Source organism: Diadema antillarum, unplaced genomic scaffold (assembly GCF_040938485.1).
Source record: "Diadema antillarum isolate AM-2024a unplaced genomic scaffold, OU_Dant_1.0 seq00001105_RagTag, whole genome shotgun sequence".
NCBI classification, from domain to species: Eukaryota; Metazoa; Echinodermata; class Echinoidea; order Diadematoida; family Diadematidae; genus Diadema; species Diadema antillarum.
This window is the reverse complement of record NW_027271921.1, coordinates 724,961-751,305: the sequence shown is the minus strand read 5'-3', so window position 1 is coordinate 751,305 and position 26,345 is coordinate 724,961. Positions and strand designations below refer to the sequence as shown.

Here is a 26,345-nt window from a genome sequence, read left to right as displayed (position 1 = left end):
TTTGTCAACAAATTTTTTGGGTTGCGACCGTTTCCCACTATCTTGTCTGTGTGAATGCGATTATAGTGTTTTTACAGTTCATGTAGACATAATACTTGTCCAAATGATCTTATCACCACAGGTGTAATTATGCTGGGTGGAAGTGAAGTATGTGCCTACTTGCCTGACGTCGGTGTCCAGGAGACACTAAGAGAAAACGGAGACGAATCGATATGGAAAATAAGGTACTGACCTCAAGAAGATTCTTGCAGAGATATTTCGTCAATTTTGGTTTAGTATTCAGCTTCTCAGAATTTATGTTTGCAGAGTGTGTAGGTGTTGTTCTTGAATGAAAAAGAAAATGTGAATATTTCCTTCCCATTCGTGGTTATTAAACCATTGAGGATGAGCTGATTTTGCTACAACACACGTTTCCCATAGACACCTGCCTGAGTATACTTGATACTTCAAAGGTTTAAGAGTGCTGTTTAATTGTGGTTTTATTTTGTATGTCCTCCTCCTAACAGTGTTTATCACAAGAGTATGGCTGTGATATAGGTAGTGGTTTGCCAGCACCAAAAGAATGGGATTGTGTATGTATGTTAAAGGGATTGTATCAGCCCCCACTCCTGTTTGAGATGGAATCCTTTGAGTGGTTCTCATACTGATAGTCTTGGGCTCTCATCTCTAGAAACATCGAAACATTTTCCCAGCTGAAAATGTGGCAATACACAGCCGCTAGGTCACCTAAAATAGATTTGCACTTGATGTTGTTGTCTTGTGTATCATGATGCAAGCAAGAGATTTTGCTGATAATCAAACTCTGAAATATTCTCATTCCTGTTACTGTAAAAGCTGTTATTTTTGTGTACAGCTATTTTTGTGAATGAGGAGGTCACAGACATTTTTGCAAGATGTTGTTTTCATGATTTGGCACCGAGGCTATTGTAAAATAAAGTGCACCAGTGCCTGTCTGTTTATAATAGATTTGCTTGTTGGTAAATTAATGGCCAAACAGCGATTTGTGAAATTTGAAAAAGTTAAACCCTAGCAAAAATAACAGCTTTTACACTACCTTAAACTTGTATTACTGCAATTTGTAATGACCTCAGTATAAAGAAACAATGAAAGTATCAACGAAAGGTACCAAAGCAAATGGTTTGATCATTCCCAAAAGATTATTTATCACACATTGCCATGCATTCTTCCTGAAAGTGAAACAATATTGAGATGTACATGTACACTGTGTAGTTCATCCTTTTTTTTAATCCATAGTCATAACCTATTCATGAAATGTGTAGCTTCGTACACATTATATTATTAGCCATTGGTACAGTCAAAGAAAAAAAAAGTTTTCATTTGCATCGCTGTTTTTTGTTCACATACATGATAAATGTTCTTGCTATTCCACAAATTGTAAAATATCTTTTATCACAATATTGACAAATATTTTCAGATGCTGTTTCATTGTTACTGATATCATAGAGTCCCTTGTGCTAGTAGATGTCACTTTGTTTTTCTCTTCATCTATTCTGTGGATAGGTACACATCAAATGGCAGCATGTTGTATACAGCTTGTGAAAAGGGTGTGATAAGGAGGTAAGTATTTTAATATTTGAACATGATAGACACCTGCAAATCCTTACAGCAAAACTGTTAACATACTTGTAGGTCTGTTGAAAGGAGACCATACCTACAATATTAATTTTATTGTCGGGGAAAAAAAATGAAGTGTTCTATGTTTTCAAAATGTTGACAATTATTATGACTGTCTGATATCTCAAGTAAAGTCAAGTATGAAGAGGTGATTTCAAAAATATGTAAAATGAGTTTCAGTTTATTAAAAAATGGTAGCACTGCACAAAGGATGTTGTAGTTACATAACCATGAGTGTGTGTTTCTCATTACTGTCCTATTATTGACTATTACTGGGTAATCGAGATTTAGACTATGTCTCATTTATACCCACACACATACAAGTACACGTACACACACACACCCCATGTTTACATAGATAGATTGATTAATTTATCGATTCCCTGTCATTGTGTGGCCAGTTTACATTGACGTGTAGCGATGGAACAACACAATCTCACTTTCAAACTATCTTATATCAGATGATGAATTTATTGGTGACGCCATTAAAAAAAAAGAGAGAAAGAAAAAAAGATCTGAGTTTAGCACAGTGTCAATGGTGAATGGAGGTGGGAGACTGTTTCATTTATGAGAATAGTGACAGTGATAGCTGACTGTCATTTATGAGCACGTTTGCTCTGACAAAGCTACTTGTAACAAAAGAATTCATCTGCCTTTATGACTTCACTCAGTAATGGTTTAAGTGCTGAGCTCCTTGGCACTCCACCAACGTTCTGTATGTCGCCCCCTGTTGGACATTTTGTGTCATAGTATACCCTTCACAGACCCCCTCAACAACTGATCTTTGGGTGTGTTCCAGTGCCTTTGTAAAGCATACTGTACAATACCCTTGCCTTTAGCATGGCTATAGTACAGTAGACTTCAGAAGAGGGGAAGAATGTACCCTATATTTAAAGACCCAGTTGCATTGGGATACCATGCAATAGGAAAGGATAGGGGACTTGCAAAATGAAAAGAAAAGCTGATTCAATGGCTTATGCAATTAATCAGGTGCATCGCTATGTCAGCACATAAACTCCTGTAAAAGTGGATATTTTCGCGCGGCTAATTTTTCGCGCTTGGCCGGGTAAGAAGATTTTCACGTGTTGTTAATTCCGTGGAATCAAGACATCACGCACAGGGACATATGGCAAGCAAAAATATTCATGTGCTTTTATTTTCGCGCTAGTTTCTGGTTGCGTGAAATTCACAAAACTTTCAACACCGCGAAAATTTCCACTTTTACAGTACTGCTAGATATGCAGAACCCCCCCCCCCCCCCCCCCCCAAGTTATGGCTGATACAGACAGTAACATTTAAAAAACAACAACACCCAAACCAAACAGATACATAAATGCACTTTACTAGATGTGTAAAAGAGGAGATGCATCTTTTTCTTTTGCATGTGACAATACTACATGAAATAAAGATAAAAAGTCAGTGGAATCTTTGGACTTCAGGCATAATAATCTTCACATGCTGTCTGCATGAACATGATTTAATATAAATGACTCATACAGTGTATAGATCTTCAGAAGTTTTATGACAACTATATACATGTACATGGAATTGATTCGTAAGCATAGAATTGCCGAAGAATGCACATAAAAAGCTTTTGCTGAATCGCGAGAAAGTTATTTTGCACATGAACAGAAACAGAACATGTAATACATCATTTTAACTACATGGACAGTTTGCCAGTGAGATTTCATGTCTTATGACACACAAACAAAGGTACTTGTAATGAAGTCTGTAAAAGATTGAGAGCCGGCTGTCTGTTCCTAGGACTCTCACTCGTACAGGAGACAGATCCTTCTCAGCAGCTGCCCCACGCCTGTGGAATCAGCTCCCTCAAAGTATCAGGGAATCACCATCTCTGTCAGTTTTCCAGAAGTCATTGAAGACTTTCCTTTTCAATAACTGATTGATTCATTATGTACTTTTTTTTTCTTTCTCTCCTTGTTTGTTGTATTTTTTTTCTATCTTTCTTTTCTCCTACCTCCCGAGTGAAAGATGAATTTGTGAAGTGCTGTGATGCATATGTACTATTTGTAAGAGCGCTATGGAAATACTAATACAGGGGAAACTCGGTATAACGAACACTGCTATAACGAGATATCGGTTATTACGAGGAAATTTTCCCAGTCCCAAATGTCCTTCCACACAAGTCTATGTAAAATGCTACTCTTATAGCGAGATCGGCTATAACGAAATAATTGCTATAACGAGATAAATTTTGTGATTTCCAAACAAAGAAAAACATAGCCAATCAAACCTGATATAGCGAGGTAAAGCAAAATGTCTTCGGGTAAAGCTTTACTTCGCCTGTGCTATCATGTTCCGAGATTGTAAAGCTCGATGCGCCAAAAACTGTCTTGTACACACATATTTTCTTCAGTTCACTCTACAGCTAGCACCGCATGTTGTACGTGTATGTGTGTGTGTGGTACATGCAGAAAATGTGGTGGGACGGCCGTATACATGACATCATCATGACGTTTAGCAAGTGTGAGGCAATCTGATGCTGTGATTGGCTTTCTACGTAGGGAATTCCCCATCTTCACACACACGTGTACAGTCACAATGTACTTGTACATACAGAATGTGTCACACACACATACACACACAGCATTGTGCAGACCATTATTCAAGCTTTCCACACACAATACAAACCCATACCATAACCACACACCAATCCACAGACGATCTCCTCATAATCGCAAGCTATATATGGATTTACGAATTCAAACATCTACAGCTGATAAGAAAAACATTCTTGATATCGGATTTCATTGGTGAAAAAACATCTTCTTACCCATAAAGGTGAGTAATTACCTCACACACATTACCAAGTTATCAATATAGATTGAAAGATGATGGGTAGTCCCACATGTGCAAATTAATGTCTTTATGTTATGCTTTCTTTATGCCTACTGATATAACGAGATATCGGCTATAACGAGGAAAACGACTCGGTCCTGACCATCTCGTTATATCGAGTTTCCACTGTATTGTATTGTAAGTATTACATTCTTGTATCTACATTGTCACTGTATACTCTTGGCAAAGTGATGGATAACTGAAACACTTTGTGTCATGTGTAAGCTCGATAGTACATTGAAACTAGGTATATGTGTGAATAGTGCCATGAGAAAATGCTTTACTGCCTCTTCAGCCATAAGGATGTAACAGTTGTAGGTATTAATTACACTTTGTTCAGATTGCTGACAGTAATCACCTATACAACACACATAATGACCATGACATCTTTTTCACTCGGTCACAATCAGTGTCTACTTTGATTATAAAATAGGCTTTAGAATCTCTGCAATCTGATTGGTCAGTTGTCATGTATTGATCTTTACTGATCCACACTGAGCCATGCATCCGGTAAATCTGAAAATCCGAATGCATGGTTCAAGTCTTGTATAGTATAGTAGGTGTACCGGACGCATGATGGGGAAAATGGTTGTATTTCTTGAATTTACGAGCCCATTTTATAACACAAATGATGCACAGGCCTATTTCGTGGATCAGCGAGAATTGGATGCTCTCATTTAACTTTGGAACAGTCTAAAACCCACTCTCTGCACTTGTGGGTTTAAACAGTTCCAAAGTTGAGCTCGCGCATCCAATTCTCACTGATCCACTCTATCCTGTGCATCATTTGTATACTGAAGCATTTGACAAAGAGGATAATACATGCAAACATTCAGTTAATTTCTTTTCATTTATTGGTTTCTGCATCTTTTTCGTGAACAAAATTTACAAAGAAAAACATAACAATACAAGATATGGTGAAACTAAAGGTACATTTTGACTTTGTGATAGAATTACTATAATATAATGCAGGCATATCATAATCAATGAGCAATATGAATTGTGTATCCTATAACAGGATGTTTGGTGGGGTTGCAGAGGTTGACACCAAAAGCAAAGCTTGTAAGTGTAACAACCCTGGAAGAAATCTTCAATTCACATTTCTTTATACATGCAATTCATATGCATGATATGCTGGGTACAGGATGGGGGTGGGGATGGGTGTGTGTTGTCCCATTTGATATTTGTTAGAATTGTTATAATTGTACAGCAAAGGCATGGTAAATACAAAATATTTACAATTACTCAATATAACAAAAATATATAGTTCTGGTTCGTTATTGATGATTGAAGAACATTTCCACTTTTTTTTCGTAAAGGAATTCAGGAGATTTATCTGTTTGAGGGAATTTGGTGAAGTTTCATTGGCACATGCTATGGATCACCTTCCCCCCCCCCCCCCCCCCCCCCCCCCCCCCCCCCCCCCGCTTTCATCAATAATTTCATATCAATCGTAACTAATATGTACACAGTATACATGCAGAAAACTTTACTATACCAGGTCGTCCATTATACATAGTAAATGTAGAGAAAACACATACTTCCGTATTGTATTACTCATATCCTTGAGTTCCAATTGTACAGTTTTCATGGAAATATACCCTGTAAGTCAAGTTACATAAAAGATATGGAAATACACTTAGGTAACATATTATGAAGCTAGTGTAGAGTGAGTTAATTAATTAAGCCTGACAGCATACGTTTGCATGTCACCATAAATACTTCAGAGTGCCTTGAATTGGGGGCAATCATTATTTGATGTAAAAATTGCGTCCCTGTATTTACCATTCAATCATCATTGAAAGCATAGAAGAGGGAACAGACATCAACAGAGAAAGAGATTATTTGCAAAAGAAACTCTTTCTTATAAATTTCTATTATTTCTGTTTATTGCATTGTAAATGTGAACACTGGCACTACAAGGGCCATGTTGTGACAGACTGCAACAAGTTAAATTTCATCCAAATCTGAGCCATAAATGTTCTTCAATTAAACCTAGCATTTTGCTTGGATGTTTGGTATAAAGTAGAAGCACTCTTCTCAATGTGAGATATCTCTGTCAAGATGAAATGGCATTACACTGTTTTCAGTGCAAACAGTAGACATCACATCAACAGAAAAAGTACTTTCCTCACTTTTCGTTTTCTTTTGTCAAAGTAGGCCATTATAGTCTAAGTGTTTATCACCCCAACTTAAGAGAGAGTTCAGGAGTTTTTTTTTTTAATGACCTGTGTTTATCCATAGTTATGTCAAAGACCACAAGGTTCAATGGACGTTTTGCCCAGAGTTCACCTCATTCTAGTTTCATTCAAATATCATCAACAAAGGGCTGAAAATGTCCACATATTTGCTCTTAGTTCCTTTCATGTCAAGCCCCATCGGATTTCCGTGGGTTGAAATAAAAATCCCAACAATGACAAACAAACCACAGAGAAAGTTTTTTTTTTTTTTTTTTTCACTCCACACAACTGGAAAACAAGAACAACACAAAAGCCCCTCAAAAAGACATTTCTTTGTGGGGCCTGAAGGTTGGTAGCTCAACCCCATAATCCTTAGAGATACACCAATAACAATGTACAGATTTGTAGGTGTCCCTCTCAATGCTTGTGAAGCGTTCCAATTGTGCACAATGATCAATAAAAAAATGCAAAAAATGCAAGCAAGCAAACAAACAAACAAACAACAAAAACACCAAGCAAACAATCAGTGGTTCTTGGTACCTCAACCTTATAATCCTTGGAGATACACCAATTACAATCCAATGTACAGTGTAGGTTTGCCTCTTTGTGCTTATGAAGCATTCCAAATTTGTGCAATGATCAATCAAAAAAGAGGTTCTTGTGCACAGCACTACAGTGGATTGTATCAAGCAATGCTACACAGACCCAGCAAACAAATCACTCCCAATTTGGGGAACTTCTCAAAGTGTTTGAGTGAGTGGTGCTCAATATCTCAGGTACCACCTAGGAACAGCCACACACATAGCCATGAAGTCGATGTGTTAAGAAACTTTTGAGTATGTTATCTACAGTTAAAGGCATTATTTACCATTGGCAGATGAAACAAAAACCCAGCTTTAGTGCTTCAAGATAGTTCTAAAATGTTAGTTAGGGATAAAAACAACCACTAAAAATTTGAATCAGTAAAATCTATGTTAAGTATTGTTAAATGTACAAAATAGTTATGATAAAGATGTTTCCCGTCTAAATCGACTACAGTTACAGTTTGTTGAGAAAAATACAGATATCTTCTTGTATTCTAAGCTTTATCACAAAAATTTTACATGATAGAATGTTTTGTGGTACAACTGACCTACACTGTATGTATTAGATGTCATATTTTGAAATTTTTTAAATCAGTGCTCCCAAAGGTAAACAGGACCTTTAAATGATGAACTTTCCTAAGTAGTACAATGGTACTGGCTATGGTACATGTACTTCACTGTTCACCACCAAAGTCAGCAATTTAAATATCTTAATAATGCAATTATATTTTGTTGATTAACAATTTACTTTTTATATAGATAGAAATTAGAATGGCATGTCAAACCCAAACTACAATAATGATGTATACACCTGTATGTAACACATAGAAATTCCTGACATTTTTAGCATGATATCTCATGAATGCTGCAGTTCACCTATAATTAAGTACCATGCTTCTCAGACAGTCTTACTCTTGATGACCACAATTTCTTTCACCTTCATGTTTTTCTACTGCACAGTAAGAGATATTCAAAAGAGTGTGCAGTGGGCAATTCCGCAGTTAGGTGGACATGACATGGATAAAAGAAATGTGCCTCTTTATCTTACTCTTCAATCTAGGTATCAACTAATGCAATGGATGTTCACCAATCATTAAGGTCTTTCAAATTCAGTAGATTTTATCTTTCGTATTGATTGATTTCGCGAGATCTAAAACCATCATTTAAAATGTACATGTGGGACTGGGGATGCTGAAATTCACTTAAATGCAAATTACAGTGGGTTCCTTTGAAATTTTTTCCTCAAAGTTTTGCTAAAGGGTAAAAGATAAATACATTTAAATACTCCAGAAGTCATGTGACATTTTGTCAATTACAAAAGGGTGAAATGACCTGCGGAATTACTCCAGACAAATGAAACGTTACTAACCGTAACGTTACTAACCATGCTTTTGGGGGTCTAGCTAAGAAATTATTGGTCGAACTGCTAAAAAACATTGTGTGAACATTTGTCATAATGCAATAATTGAAATTAATGCAACACTTTGTTTGAAGTAACTTGAATTTTTGCACACTTTTTGTTACAAGACATTGATTTTTTTGTCATATCCTTTTTTCGTAACGTTACTAACCAGCCCTTTAAGTTGCCATAGCAATGCTATTATTTCTTGGATTGTATTCATTCTTTTCTGTATCATAAACCTGGGAATGATGAACATGTTTTTGATATAATTTTGGCTTGAAATGAATAAATGGTAATTTAGTAGTAAAAACAAATATCTAAATTTGTTCAAATGTAACGTTACTAACCGCGGAATTGCCCAGTAGTTTTCTGCAATCTTGAGCTGATTGATGTTAACAATGTTTGATCAGAGTGATTACATCTTATAATTATTGGCTGCACTAATGGCTATTTATTAAGAGTTATTAATGGGTGCATTCAGTTTTTGATTTCCAAAATAGTCAACAAACCAAACGTCCAAATTACAGGAATTTGCTTTCAAATCCTTGCAGTATACCTTCATGTAGTGACGGATAAATTCCAATGTTGGTCAGTTCCATTTCATTTCTTTCTGTATCATTGTGTGAAGTTTGGGATTGTTTGGTTTTCTTCACCTTTGAGGGATCGTCCTTTGGTTCCATGGTCACTACAAAGTTGTCTACGGCAGGTGATGTTGCACTTGCCAACCTCAGGAATGTTGTTGAGTCTGTTGCACTTAGCTCCTCCCGGATATCACCCCCACTGTAACTGTACCTTCGGGTAGGCTTCACAAGGTTGCAATGAATATCTGCAGTGAGCTCAACTCTGTCAGTTTGGGTGCGCTGGTTGATGATGCTTTTTGTAAGGGGATGTTTATTGTACCCACCGATTTCATAGATCTCTGGATAAGCAGCCAGGTTTACATAACAATTATATTCCATGTTAGTGTCACCGTGAGGAGTGGCAGTGGATTTGTCAACTTCAGTGCCTTTTTTAAGAATGTTGGCATAGGTAGCAATGTCCCTTGTGGTCTTGAGCTTCAAGAACTTCCTTAACTTCGTGAGCTTAATGTGCCGGCATAACTCGGGCCTTGTGCAGTGCCATAGGATGGCCGAAAGCGTGGTCACCACAAATACACCCCCCAGCAGGGCAGCCTGGGCTGTCTCTGTGGCCTCATTTCTTTCCTGTGACTGAAGTAAAGTCTGAACCAGATCTTCTCCTTCGGTCGTGATCTCTCTGCACTGCTCTTCAGATGTCACTAGAGGGCAGTTTTCCAGAAGGTAGGAGACACAGACTGTGTAGCCTGTATTTGGAAGCAGATTCCTCACTCTGTAAGTTGCATATGTCCGATTCACATAGTAAGAACTTGTCTCCACATCACCAAAGGCATGTACCTGTACAAGGTGACCAGTCAGCTCGTCTTGCCCATTGTAAGGGGTCCATGAAACACTAATGGTGTTGTCTGTCACATCTGTAGACTGTATTTGCAGAATGACATTTAGGCAGGTGATTTCATTCACTGTGACAGTTGGTGTAGCTGTGGTTTGTGTGATCAGTGTGCTGTGTTGGGTAGGAGCTTGTGTTGGTGTTGGAATAGGCAAGCCCTGAACAGTGACATGAAATCGTGAGGATGCTTGGCCACGTTCATTGTCAGCAGTGCAGCTGTAAGTACCAATGGAATCTGCCCTTGCAAACTGAATTACCAGTACAGTCCCAAATTCTGCCGTGTAAGTATTAGTTACATTGGACGTAGAAGACACCATGCGTCCATCTGGTGTGTACCACTGGATTGTTGGTGCCGGATCACCGATGGCTTGGCACTGAAAGGTAGCCCTGTCTCCGTAATCAAGTATGGTGTGATATGGCACTACTGTAACAATTGGTTCACAAGGTAAATCACAAAGTGCTAAGCCATGCACAACTTGTCCCTGGTGACGCCTTGGTGTCGCACAATACCAACTTGTGCTGTAATAATCAATTTCAGACTGGAGAAGCCACTGCACAAAAGATCGTATTGGGCAACTGCAGTTCCATTCATTGCCAGCGAGGATGAGAGTGTCCAAACTTGCTATGGCTTCAAATACTGCTGGTGACAATGTTTGAAAGAAGTTATATGAAAGGTCAATAGTTGTCACTTCATGAAGTCCCTCAAATGCATGTACCTGAAGTGAGTGCAGTGCCATGTTGTTTAGGTGGAGCAACCTCAGTGAACCAAGGGTGGCAAATGCTCGAGGTGGAATCATTGGTATGGGATTCATTGAAAGATCTAGAGTCCTCAAGTTTGTTAAGTTTTGTATTGAGGCAATAGGAATGGCAACCAGTTGGCCTTGTTTCATGTGTAGGGAAGCAAGACTGGGCAACCCACGAAAGGTCTCATTGTCTATATGAAGCAGTGGGTTGTTGCTCAAGTCCAACACTTGGAGACTAGGTGTGTTCTCAAAGGCACCCTTTGGAAGACTGTGCAGCAGGTTCCTGGCAAGGTTCAACTTTTGAAGATTGACAAGTTCTGTAAACATGTCAGGTGACAAAGATGACAGGTTGTTGCTTTCCAGGGTCAAGATGGTCACGTTCCTCAATCCTCTGAAGGCCCCTGGGCTGATTTCACTGATCTGGCAGGAAGTAAGGTTGATGGAGACAAGATTGCTGAGCCCTAGGAAGGAGTCAGCTGGAAGGTTCATCAGGGCACTGCTGGTGATGATGAGAGTGGTGGTGTAGGATGGGAAATTGGCAGGGAGGCTAGAGAAGCTGTCTGTCTGACACGTAACCACTTGGGTCATGTCGTCACACTGACAGCCATGTGGACATGGTGAGGGAGATGTGCCATGATGCTGTGGTGGATCTGTTGCATGATGCTGTGGTGGATCTGTTGCATGGTGCTGTGGTGGACTTGTGCCATGATGCTGTGGTGGATCTGTTGCATGGTGCTGTGGTGGATCTGTTGCATGATGCTGTGGTGGATCTGTTGCATGGTGCTGTGGTGGATCTGTTGCATGATGCTGTGGTGGATCTGTTGCATGGTGCTGTGGTGGATCTGTTGCATGGTGCTGTGGTGGATTTGTGCCATGATGCTGTTGTGGATCTGTTGCGTGATGCTGTGGTGGATCTGTTGCATGATGCTGTGGTGGATCTGTTGCATGGTGCTGTGGTGGATCTGTTGCATGATGCTGTGGTGGAGTTAAGCCATGATGCTGTTGTGAATCTGTTGCATGGTGCTGTGATTGAGTTATGCCATGATGCTGTGGTGGATCTGTTGCATGGTGCTGTGGTGGATCTGTTGCATGATGCTGTGGTGGATCTGTTGCATGATGCTGTGGTGGATCTGTTGCATGGTGCTGTGGTGGATCTGTTGCATGATGCTGTGGTGGATCTGTTGCATGGTGCTGTGGTGGATCTGTTGCATGATGCTGTGGTGGATCTGTTGCATGGTGCTGTGGTGGATCTGTTGCATGGTGCTGTGGTGGATTTGTGCCATGATGCTGTTGTGGATCTGTTGCGTGGTGCTGTGGTGGATCTGTTGCATGATGCTGTGGTGGATCTGTTGCATGGTGCTGTGGTGGATCTGTTGCATGATGCTGTGGTGGAGTTAAGCCATGATGCTGTTGTGAATCTGTTGCATGGTGCTGTGATTGAGTTATGCCATGATGCTGTGGTGGATCTGTTGCATGGTGCTGTGGTGGATCTGTTGCATGATGCTGTGGTGAATCTGTTGCATGATGCTGTGGTGGATCTGTTGCATGGTGCTGTGGTGGATCTGTTGCGTGGTGCTGTGGTGGATCTGTTGCATGATGCAGTGGTGGATCTGTTGCATGATGCTGTGGTGGAGTTAAGCCATGATGCTGTTGTGAATCTGTTGCATGGTGCTGTGATTGAGTTATGCCATGATGCTGTGGTGGATCTGTTGCATGGTGCTGTGGTGGATCTGTTGCATGATGCTGTGGTGGATCTGTTGCATGATGCTGTAGTGGATCTGTTGCATGGTGCTGTGGTGGATCTGTTGCATGGTGCTGTGGTGGATCTGTTGCATGATGCTGTTGTGGATCTGTTGCATGGTGCTGTGGTGGATCTGTTGCATGGTGCTGTGGTGGATCTGTTGCATGATGCAGTGGCGGATCTGTTGCATGATGCTGTGGTGGAGTTAAGCCATGATGCTGTTGTGGATCTGTGGCATGGTGCTGTGGTGGATCTGTTGCATGATGCTGTGGTAGATCTGTTGCATGATGCTGTGGTGGATCTGTTGCATGGTGCTGTGGTGGATCTGTTGCTTGGTGCTGTGGTGGATCTGTTGCATGATGTAGGGGCGGATCTGTTGCATGATGCTGTGGTGGAGTTAAGCCATGATGCTGTTGTGGATCTGTTGCATGGTGCTGTGGTGGATCTGTTGCATGATGCAGTGGCGGATCTGTTGCATGATGCTGTGGTGGAGTTAAGCCATGATGCTGTTGTGAATCTGTCGCATGGTGCTGTGATTGAGTTATGCCATGATGCGGTGGTGGATCTGTTGCATGGTGATGTGGTGGATCTGTTGCATGGTGCTGTGATGGAGTTATGGCATGATGCTGTGGTGGAGTTGAGCCATGATGCTGTGGTGGATCTGTTGCATGATGCTGTGGTGGAGTTGTGCCATCATGCTGTGGTGGAGTTATACCATGATGGTGTGGTGGAGCAGTTGCATGATGCTGTGGTGGAGTTATGCCATGATGCTGGGCTAGTACCAGTCCACTGCAGAGAATAATGGTCAGGAGCATCCGGGCTGGTGGAAACATTGTGTGAAGTTGGGACAATTCCTCAGTGATTCACAGGTGTAGCAGTGTGATGAACAGTTTTTGGTTTTGCTTTTTCTACAGAAGGGAAAACAAAGTAAAATATAACATTTTATGTTTTGTTATTGTTAACAGATGTGCATAAAGAAGAGTGAAAATAACTTTGTGTGAACATTTTGTTATTGTATTCGAACATGCTGATAAAAACATGAGTAACATGAGAGTAAAAATATAAAGTCCATGCAGTAAAGTGTATGTAGCACAATTATTGAAACTGATTTAGTATTTTGATATTTTATTTTCCATACCTATTCATATGAATATATTCTTTTGCTGGTCCCATAAAATGTTCAAGCAAAATTATGACTGAGCATTGCCTGAAAACCTCTTAGCAGATTAGCAACCAACCAATTATCACTTTGTCACTGTACTCGAATGCCACAACACCAACTAAAGAACATGTTGAAAGTTACTCTATGCAATAATACGGGTAGATTTGGCATGTACTTTTATAAGTATGTAAAGATGTAAAATTTGCTATTCACCACGTGTGTAGACCTGAAATGTTCTGTTTGGGGTAGAGTAGGGGAGTAAGAAAGTTGGAAAGATCAGACAAAATGAAGAGGATAGAAGGAGAAAGAAATAAAGGAAGGAGTTGAAAGTAATAGAAATGTGAACGGAAGGACGATAAGAGAAAAGAAGTATTCTTCCTTGGAGCTGTGGGTGCACCGGATAAGGTGTCATAGGCAGAGAACAGGCGGAGTAACATACGTAGATGGAAATGGTAGAAACAATAGGAATAAAGATGCAATTCTGTAGTTAGTAAAGATCAGGGACCTGTTGTGTGATGTATTTTACCTTAGAAAACTTGGGTAAAGAACTGGAAACTCAGGCAAAGAGTGATTCCACCATTGACTTAATAAAAAGTTATGATTTTGTTTAGCCTTGTAAAATCTAATAGAACAGTTTTTGAACAGTCGATATAATGTGTAAATGAACAAGCTGATGGTAATACCTTGACAGTTGTGTGGACATAGATTGCACCCCCCCCCCCCCAAAAAAAAAAAGACAAAAAAAAAAATCAGTTCTTCTCTTAGAATAGTGCTATTTTCTCGGTGAATAACTCCAAAATTATGATAAGTTCAGACTAGGGCATGAGTGCATATGAGATTTTATATACAAACAATATGGTAGATTTTCAGGCGATGACATCATCAACTCACTATTGTATATTAGCAGACCTACCAAGTCTCACCCCCCCCCCCCCCCCCCATCAGCATTTGTTATGCTCACCCCCACAGGTAACATTTTCTCATGCCTGCCAGAAAGAAAATAACCTACAAATTCTGCCACATAATAAATCATGTGTGTCATACATTCTAGTCTCATTCAATTGACCAAAATTTTGACAAAAAAATTGCTCAAAATGATGTCTTCCACAGTAGTTAAAGGACCATCTTCCACAATGAATAGATGAGAATTATGCACCAAATGAAAGTGCACACCAAACTCTGCAATTTCTAATTCCAAATTGAAAAAAAAAAGCTCCCTTTGAGGGGTTTGGATAGCGGCATCCACTCCTGTTACCCTGCTAAATCACAGTTCCTTACTCCTAGCCAGCTAAGAAACTTGGCATCTCTATATTGGCAGTGACAGATTGCTTTGTGAAAATCATTGAAACTTCACAATTTCATAACTTCTAATTTCTCCTCTGTATTGATCAGATTTCCATGGTCGTGCTTTTTCCTCTTCATACTAACTTGGAATTCCTCCTTTGTGTGCATGAATGTGATACATCATTCCCAGTACACAGACTCGCAATCCTTGATGGTCTGCAGATAATGAAAATCACTGTCTTCTTTGATGCAGCAATCATTCAAGTCTGATTTCATGACGATTTACATTATGAAATACTCAAAGCAATATAGATGAATGTTTACAATCTATGTCACGTGGCTTACTAATGACAAGGCGGAGCTTGACATTAGTAGTGGCCTAGTTTCCCAGGGCAACTAAAAATAAATGTCAGACCAGGATATTTCCAAAATGGTTATCTTTTGGGCTATCTTCTTTTTTTTTTTTTTTTTTGCCACTAAAAATTTCATGTATCTAAGATTTGAGAGACCTGAAAAGGCAACCAGCCCTGTACTTAATTGGTAATCAAAGTGCAACAAAATATATTTATCTACTTGGCAGCATGAAGGATATACTTACACATTTGGTGGTTAGCCAGTATCCAGTCCCTATTCTAGTGAGATGCAGTTGTTCATTCCAACATCACAGCAAGAAAGGTGTATGTGAATATGTCGCAGTGATTCCGGTGTGGTTTCTGGAATGGCGAATCCAAGATGATCCAAGTGCAAGTAGCAAATTCCACCTGCACCTCATTTGAGGCTATGCTCAGTGGAAATACCAAGAATTTGTGCTTTTCTGCTCTCTGATTCTCTTTGCCTTCTGCAACGGATGTCTGTCAAGAAGGGGAGTGTCCAATATCACTGCTGGATTAAGACAGATACTGCAAGCATTTGCAGAGATGGAGTAACCTGGCCCATGCAGTCATGTGTGCTTATCCTTGTAGCTGTTGAATGGGTGAGGAGAATGGCAGGACTTGAAATGGAGACCACCAGAGCGTGCTCACTATTTAAAAACAGTTATATGCAGCATCTTAGAAATTTCAATCAGAGATCAGATACTGTGAGCATTCACAGAGATTGGGTAACCAGGCCCAAGCCAGTCATGGGTGCTTATCCTTGTAGCTGTTGAATGGTTGAGGAGAATGGCAGGACTTGAAATGGAGACCACCACAGCGTGCTCACTATTTAAAAACAGTTATATGCAGCATCTTGAGAATTTCAGTCAGCGATCAGCCCATTGTCAGGAGATGACATCAAGCACCAAATGGCCAGACGTTTATTATCACTCTCTTTCAAAGGGATTGGAAGTACTACACTGAATGAGAAGCTATAAATCCCTTTACTTTTATGTTCTTTGCATTCTAGGAATCAGTCAGTAATCAATCCATTGTCAAGGAATCAAAATAGCCAAGAGACTTAAGATCACACTCCTATGATGAATATAGAGTGCTTCCTTAACCCAGACCCTCCAAATCTCTCTTGTGTAGCGTCCGGTTTTCAGTCTTTACAGACACAACTCCCAGAAGAAGACCCTGGGGTTTCATTCAACTCTATCGTCTGCTACGCTTTACCAAATTTGCACCAGGTCCCAAAGTTTCAGAGAAAAGGTAGATAATTGAGATGCATCCTCCCCCATTAGTGCTCCCAAGATGCACTCCAGCATGCACAGTGTAGTGGGCAGGGAATCAATTCAGCCACTCCCTTCTCAGTCTCGCTTGAGTGGTCAAGAGGGTCACAGATATGCCTACCAGTACTGGTGATGCTGTGTTTACAAGTGCTCTGTTTTGTTTTGTTAGCTTTTGTCCAGATACATGTACATGTATGCCATGTACACTGTATGTATGAGATCATCATCTGAAGGACTGACCATCAAATAGAGGGCATAATAAAATATATATATAATATTTCTGGATTAACATTTTATACTCATTGTATGATGAGCTGTGTGCAACTCAGTGGATGCCTGGTAAGACCACCAACTATCAATCATGATGTTTCTGGTCCAAGTCCCTTGCTAGCAGCAGTTGTTCCCCTAGTGAAAGGCACATTATCCTTAATCAGGTTGAAGGCGCATGCACTCTAAGTGTGTTGGACTACATGTAAGCTTATTGCAACACCAGTCACGAAATCATTGGCTGTCGATCAGGTTGAAAGGAAAACACGCTAGCTGAATTATGTGTGAAACACTGAGTGTATTCTGAGCTGTGGTGCATACTGTAAATCATGATATATTCGCGGCATGAAATTTTCGCGAATTGGAGCCAACAGCCTTTTTGGTGGCATGAAATTTTCGCGAATTGCCACTGGCGTTCAATGCATGTAGTGTAAACAAAAACTTTCGCGTGCATTTTAATTTCGTGAATTTCGGCACTCGCGAAATTTGCGCGAAATTAAAATGCACGCGAAAATTCCTCGTTTTACAGTATGTGTAAGGTTTGTAATAGCTGATGAAGGTGACCATGGCAGTTATGCCTTTCGCTGCCACTTTGTGTGTAGTCTCAACAGATGTTGTTCCTTGAACAGACTCAAAAGGGTCGTAAGTCAAAGCGCTTCAGGAGCACTCCTTCATATCATGCCCTACTACAACTGTATCTGTCTCCAATGTAATTGTGGTATCAGACACACTTACCGAAACTTACGCCAAATGTGGACACAAACATTTGAATTTATCACCATTATTTTGATTGTGCAAAGAGTGTCTCACTTAATGGTCTAATTACCACTCACTGTACAGTTATCTTGTATGGTCACTGGAGCAATTTTAAAGCATCAGTGAATTTTAGAAGATATTAAACTTTATAATGTACTGGCAAACTTTCCTTTACAGATTTGAGGTTTAAGGGTTGTGTGATGAATTGTAACAGGATTTGACATGTTGCACGTATATAATGTGACATCAAGTTGCTCTGAGTTCATGGAATTGTGCCAGGAAACATCAATGTGAAGCCATCAGATACCTGTTCTTCTGGTGACTGAATAATGTATTCACTACTTACCACAGGCCATGTTCAGCTTAACATGACCAAATGGTTGAGTATGGATCCCATAAAGTACTGGCGATGCTGGCTGTGATGCGATCGGCTCTTGTGGTTGTCGTGGATACCAAGCTGCCGTGTTTCATTTTTTTTTTATACATTGCAGAATATCTGCTTCTCTTTTGGTTGTCATGGATACCTAGACACCAAGCTGCCATGATGCATTATTTGACATTGTAGAATATCTGCCACTGTTAGACTATCACACATGATCACAATGGGGATTTGGATATGTGGGTGAATCATTGAAAAATGAAAATAAAAAAAAGAACAACAACATATCATCCTTATCACTAATAGTGGGGATTCAATACCTTTAATTTGTTCAATATTGTATCATGGGAATCTCTCTCAGACAGTAAAAAACTATTCTTTATTCAAAGGAAACCCAAACCAATGATGCAATCGATGCAAAAGTTATGAATTTTTAAAGTTTCGGTGTTGGAACCACTGGATGAGGAGTTCATGACGTCATGTGGGGACAACAATATAAAGAAAATATACGGTAAGGGGATTCCACAAAAATTCATTTTTCAAGAAAATTACACATTCTATCAACTTAATACTGACATATTGTACAAGAATGTATGTTAAGGGTAGTAATTATTCCCCCTGCTTTCTGAAAGCGGGTAGTCAAGTGCTCTTTCATGTTGCTAAAAAAGGGAAATTATGTTTAATTTTCTTTCTCTTTTCTTTGTACTAGATGTCCACACGTTATGTCATAAAGTCAAGTTATAGTCTCCTCATCCAGCAGTCCCAACACCAAAACTTTGAAAATGCATAACTTTTGCATCGATCGTCCGATTTTCCTCAAACTTTCACTGATGCGTTCTACTAATGTGCACTACTTCCACTCAATCCACATTTCTCTTTGGTCTTGGTTTCCTTTAAACCTAAGTCACCCCATATAAACTCTGCAAATATCAAGAACTCATTTAAACAAATACCCCTAACTCCCAAAAAAACTCATCGTTTACCAGCAAAAAATGAAAAATAAAAAAAAGAATGACCATTTATCTGTGCTTGATTTTAGCACCTGAAATGAAATTGCCAAAGCACATAATCAAATTTAAAAAAAAAAAAAAATTGAACAAACAACAAATAAGTGCAGTTTGTAACCTACTAACAAGCTTTTATTCTGGTGGCATTATTGTCATTGAGAATCTGTTTTATTTTGATTTAATCCTAGATACAGGATTCTAACCTCTTCAGTTGTGTGATATTATGGTTGATGTAAAGGCAGTGTTGTAAGTGTGTAGGAGATATAATATGCTGAGTATGAGAATTTCATCTTATACAGTGTACATTGTACAGGACATGCAATGCAATTATGCCGCATGTGATTGTACCTTATGAAATGATGATAATAACATATGGTCAATTAAATCCTATTACATGTACTTAATAATGATGATAATAGTGGCTACTTGTATAATGCACAGGTTTACCTTTCAGTGCTCATGGTGCTTCAAAAATGAACAGATAAATTTATACATGCTCATTCATTCATGTTCAAATGTGACAACAGAGAAGAAATTGCAAAGAACAAATAAGCACATACAAGATAACGAATACAATTCTTTAATATCAGGCATAATAAACTTCACAAGCTGCAGTAATGACAGTATGGACACGACTTGATCTGAATGACCCACATGGATCTTCAAAAGTTTTATTGACACTGTATGCAGGTAATGGGTTCTTTCTTGTGGGTAGAGTTGCAATTTAGTAGACACTGAAAAAGCATTTAATAACTAAGGACAAAATTATGATACAGAATCAAAATAGATGGTACATCATATGTCAGCTGAATGGGCATACTGTAAAAGTGGATTTTCGCGCGACTAATTTTTCGCGCTTGGCCGGGTGAGAAGAGTTTCGCGTGTTTTTAATTCTGTGGAATCAAGACATCACGCACAGGAACATTATGGCATGCAAAAATATTCGCGTGCTTTTGTTTTCGCGCTAGTTTCTGGTTGCGTGAAATGCGCGTAAATTTCAACACCGCGAAAATTTCCACTTTTACAGTATTGCATATTCATGTCTTGTATGACTCACAAGCTTTGGTTAAGCAGTCTGTAGAAAAATGAGAATTATTGCTCAAGTATTACATTCTGGTATCTACAATATGACTACCATGTAGACATGTGTTACATTTAGTATCAAAATATACAGTACATACAACCTGTATACATGATATATCAGTCATTTCACAAGTTTATATGTTTGACATTCATCCCTTTGATTGCAGTGAGTTCATGATATTGCTTAGTCGTCACAAGGAGGTTCAAGAGAGTGGAGTCACAACTGTCGTATTTCCTTCACGTCACGTCAAGTCACGTTTGATGCCGCCACTCGAAAGTATTTGAAGCATGTGGCAAACTGGATCTGCCGCGCAGATAGGAAGACAATTGACTCATGTCTCATTGCATAATCATCAGCCACTTTCTAACGAAAATATGTCTTTGTGATGGTAATTACTTTTCGCCATCCCTACTTATAAAAGATAGGTGGTATATAATGGTAAAGACACGGGGATGCACGAATAGAAATTGCGCAAAAAATGATGAAATGAAAATGAAAATTACTCGACTGGCCGTGCCCGGCCACTAATCTGATATATCTATTAATATAGAATTATACTCGAAGATTATTCCATATCAGTTTTATTTGGAGGAATTAAGTGGAAAAGTGATAAAACCGGCTTTCCGGGAGGGTATGGTTTTAAACACTTTCACATGATACAGCTCTGATTTACACTTTTGCACATATTTCTTGAAGGGATTGGCCTTTGTTTAATGAGCTTTAGCATTAAGTGAGATTTCGTTTCATTTAATAGATAAACCAGCAAAATATAGCCAACATTAAGTTAACGTTCAAAATGAATCTTCAGATTGCTCAGCAAGACGGCGGCATCAAACCCCATCACCAAAGGCACAGATGCACCTGTGGAATTCTTTTGTACATCAATAGAAAAGTGACAACTGTTTGAATGATTACAGCCAGTTGGAACTCCATCTCTTAAACCTCCTTGGTTGTCATTATTCAATATCCAACTTAATGAACAAAAATTTACTACCTGATATAGCAGCTCTGTACAAACTTTCTATCATCTAAATGTAGTTCTTTTAAAGATATAGTACACATTGTATGTGGAAACTAGATATTTTGGTAGAATCAAGTGAACAGTGCCATGAGACTTTCTATCATCTACATGTAGTTCTTTTAAAGATATACATGTAGTACACATTGTATGTGGAAACTAGATATTTTGGTAGAATTGAGTGAACAGTGCCATGAGACTTTCTATCATCTACATGTAGTTCTTTTAAAGATATACATGTAGTACACATTGTATGTGGAAACTAGATATTTTGGTAGAATCGAGTGAACAGTGCCATGAGAAAATACTTGAGAGTCTCTTCAGCCATGAATAATTTAACATCATTCGTTTATTGTCCGGTATCAATTATATCAAAAGTCAAACGCTGTTAGCAGTTGTCACCTACACTGCACACAACACAGATAATGCCCATGATATCCCTTTTACACTCAGTTGCAGTCACTGGTTATGATACTTTCAACTAAGTGTTGACCTAGACGATATCGTACTCAAAGCATGTGATAATTTAGGGCATTGCCAATCCGCAAGTGTCTCTCGGCCAGCCCTCTATCGGGTGCACTGTGATATAGCTTGAGGGCGGAGTTGAATCCCATCTAGACTGCTTCTTGCTTGTCGGGACAGCTCGCAATACCCTAAAATGTATCAGATACATTGTAGAAACCATGCAAAAGCAATACACGCATATCGCATACTTAGCTAATTTAACATATTAGCCCAATGCTGGGGTAATTTTGAACATTTTCTCAACCAACCTGTGACCAACACATTGCAGCATCACAGCAATGAATGACGTGGAGACTGCAAATCAGTAAAACTGAGAAAATGTGAACTCTCATGTTTTTTTTTAAATGTTATCAAAATTAAAGAGTATAGTAGCACTAACCAAAGTGTGCACATTGATCGCACACATTTATTAGTGTAGATGTCAGCTGGACAACTGGAATCAACAATGCCTCTAAAGTTTCCCCACAGTGCACCTGTGACAGGGCTTAACAATGAGGTCAGGAAATATTTTGCACATTGGCTGTACCATAATGTTATTGATCACTTTTGTTTCTCAGTTCAGCAACAAATTCATATATTAACCCAAACTTTCTACACAACATACATTCAAGTTTCATCATAGATTCAGAGCACCCTTCGGAAACTGTTCTTGGAATGCCTTGTTTATGCAAATAAATGTAAAAGCACTCCTGTTACATTAGAGCAACCTGTCATATTCTGTCAATTATTTTTCTATCACTAAAATATGGCAGGATTTCAATGTGCAAAACAGTAAGTGGATTATACTGCTGAGAAATTGCCAGATGACTACAAGTGATGGTGTTCCCAAATTTAAAGTATGTATGAGTGGTCACACAAGAGAGATTATTTGCTATTTAAATGAGGATTCTAGTGAAAAAAAATCACTCAAAATACCATTTCATAGGACATCTGTAACTGAATTAGAATCACAAATTTAAATTTCATTTACGAATTCAAATTCCACTCTCGATTTGAATGCTACAAGTAGCACTGACAAAAAAACAAAACAAAAAACAAGCCAAAACCAAACAAACAACCACACTAGAATAACCAGGATTTCCGAGATTCAGAAACTGCATTCAGACGAAGGCAGTTTTGGTCAGAGTAACTTCGGAAGAAGGGTCGGAGGAAACTTGGTCGGAGGAAAGGTCAGAGTAGTGCCTGTCTTAACAAGGTCGTGGTAACTTCCTCAGGTCGGGGGAACTACCATGACCTCTTCCTCCGACAAAGATACTCCTGAGTTTTCTTGGAGTATCTCGCTAAAAAGAAAGCTTAACAAGAGGATCAATTTTGTCAAAGGAGATGTGTCATCTCAGGTTTAGGTGTATGAAAAGTGGCTGATAGTGATGATCAAGCATTGGAAAACATTTATTGCTGCTGCCAAGAATTCGAAATTTACTTCTCGAGAGTAGTTTCTTCTTTGTGATTAAAACATTTTGCTATGCCAAAGTTTATCATTCAGACTTAATACCTGGAGCATGAACTGATGCCATCTTTAGTGTCATGGACACCTACTGGATTTGGCCTGTACTTCCTACAGGTTGGAATTTCTTGGAGCATTGCAAAATTGAAAATACATCAAAAATCAAGCTCATATTACGTCTCGTACAAAACATGCCACTAGTAATGATCCAAAAAGTAACCAATGGAAAGTATACAATGTTAAAAAAAAACCCTGTTAACATGATAATTTTGTTTCAGGGGATAATTCACATTAAAGAAATCAAATCAAATCTAACAGCAGCATGCTTTAATAGAAAAATATCGTTTGGTAGGTGTTTACTAACAAGCAAATGAATTTACCATGAATGAAAAAAGTCAAAAATGGTACTGTTTTCTTTGAGGAAGAACTATTACAACTGTAACAGTTCTCAGTTGTACTAAAATCTGGCAGATTCAACTTAGTTACAAACATGTTTCAAGCAAATGGATGATTAATAACAGTAGAGATTTACAGTGTAAGCACAAGAAACTTGATACAATGTATAGCAGTTGTATATAGTTACATAAACATATATAAATGCAGAGAAGATACTTGTATTTCTATACTATATTCTTCACGTCCTTGAGTTCTAAAAGTGTTTTCATGAAAATACTGTATACTATTTTCATGTCATTTTAACATCTCAGTAAGTTTGTAAACAAGGCAAGTTAAATCAAATAAGATATGAAGATACACTTAGTAACTCATTGCAAAGTTGGTATAGAGTGTTAGTGAACCAAGCCAGCATGTCACCATAATACACATGAATGTGCTACATTTCAACCTTCATTCATATTTGTTTATTGCACTAAATGTAAACACTAACACTAAAATTGCCTAGTTGTGACAAAAGGCAGCAAGTGACATGAGTCTTAAATGTTCATAGATAAGACCTAGCATGTTCTAATAGATGCCAGGCAGTGGGCAGAAGTACTCATCTCACTATGACTGAGATATATCCAAGTCACGATGCCATAACGTTGCACTGTCTTCAGTGCAATTGCAAACAACAGATACTTGGATCATTTACAGAAATAGTGCTTTAATCCCGTGCTTTCTTTTGCCCAAGTGGGCCAGTACGGTCGTAGTGCTTTTCATCCCATCTTAAAAGAAGGGATTTTGGAGGTTCTAATGACCGTATTTATCGATAAATGAAATATCACCACAAAAAGTAAATTAACCTTTAGCTGGAAGCTCAACCTTGCCCTGGTTCCATTCAGCTATCATCAACAAAGTGTTGAAAATCGTGACTCTGCTCTTTATTACATGCCAAATCCCTTCTGATTTCCTTGAGTTGACAAAAAAAAAAAGAATAAGAAAATCATGCCCACTCAAAAACTAACAAACAACAACAACAAAAACTCCCAAGCAGGCAAGCATAAAGACATTTTTGTGTGGCCTGAAGGTTGACAACTCAACCCTGTAATCCCTGAAGATATGCCTATTAGGCATGCCTTGCCTTACTTGTGAAGCGTTCCACTTCTGGGCATTGATCAATAAAAATAGAGTTTTGTGCACTCCAGTGAAACGAATAAACAGGGTCTATACCACGTCAAAACAAACAAAATCAGTCAATGTTTTATAAACTCTGTGACTGATGCACAGTGTACACTTTATTTGGTCGTATATGATCTCCAAACTATCATAGTTTTAAAGATATTCTCAGGAATTGTAATGGGTTGGGGAACAAAAACGATCAACTGGTAGCTCTAAAAATGTTTTTGATTTTGAAGAGACAATCTACTTTCGTCATTATGTAAAGGGAAAAAGTAGATGTGATTACTCGACGTCTTTTGTGAAGAGACTAAACTTGAGATGGCTGCATGACTTCATTACCCCATGATTGTACAATAAAGTGCAGCTGCTTGCATCTGAATTGTATCAAGTTTTAGACTTTAATCCTAAAATAAAGCTCTATTACAGCTTGCAGAACTTGAAGTCACAGTGAAAATTGGTAGAAAAGTGGGAGACAGAATACAATAAGAGCAAAGGTAATCACTATCATGCATGCATACAATTTTCAATTCAATTCAATTCAATCATAGTTTATTTCCATGCAACGAAAATCAAAAAACATAGTACAAATTTCCAATCAACAAAAATCAAAACATAGTACAAAGTATACATGTCATGAAATGATATTGTTCAAACATTTGCAAAAGATTCATGTAATATCCGAGATAAATTACATGTATATAACAACATATGTTTATATATATACAATAATACATATATACTTCGTGGACGTGCGAAAAATAGATTCGATTATGGAAAATAGTGATCCACTAAAAAGCAAAGCTTGTGGGACGTGGATCGCTAGATAAATAATGAGTAAATAATATATTATTCGAGGGTTTTTATAGCTATTATATTTGATATAGATTATTTAAATCATTTGTAAAAAATATATGTGTAGTTATATTGAGATACGCAGGTCGGGAAAAAAAAATATAAGATATCAATGTTAATGCCTGGACACTGTTCACTGAACCACGTGTACCGAGAAAATATGACAAGGACAACACACTCGTACGCACATTACCCACACACGTATAGGACGCGAGACAGTACCGAGAGGAGAGAAGACGGTAACAATACAAGTCTACGAAGAACAAAAGACAGGAAAGGAAGAGGAGAGAAGAAAGAAGAGAGGTCCGTATACAGAACACGCAAAGTGCTGCGACATCAGGACAGGTGAAAGCTCTCAAACATGAATTAAAACAATTTAAATTATCTAAAATTATAAGTAGAGAGTAGATATTTTCTGAATTTGTATTTAAATGTGACGAATTTAGGGGAATCTTTTAAACTATTGTCTAGATTATTCCAAATTGTATGTTGTATGTTGTGATAGCTAGATGCTCTGTGGGTGCCTGCTGCATGCGCTTCACTGTACTGAGGCATTACTGGAACCTGCACAAGGGGTGCATGTCACGAGACCGACACCCACAAGTTATACAGCTCACAAGTCATACAGCCCATGAGTTATACAGCTCACGAGTCATACAGCCCATTAGTTTGACACTAAGCTAACAAGGCCCATGAGACCGACACTTTAAGCCCCATGTTGTATCTGTCGAGCTCGTGGGCTGTTTTTACCTAGTGT

The 26,345-nt window shown here is 38.6% G+C and overlaps 1 pseudogene; it reads left to right on the top strand.

Annotated features, from left to right (window-relative positions):
• The window catches only part of LOC139743759 (uncharacterized), a 49,868-nt pseudogene that overhangs the window by 10,429 nt on the left and 13,094 nt on the right, over window positions 1-26,345 (top strand).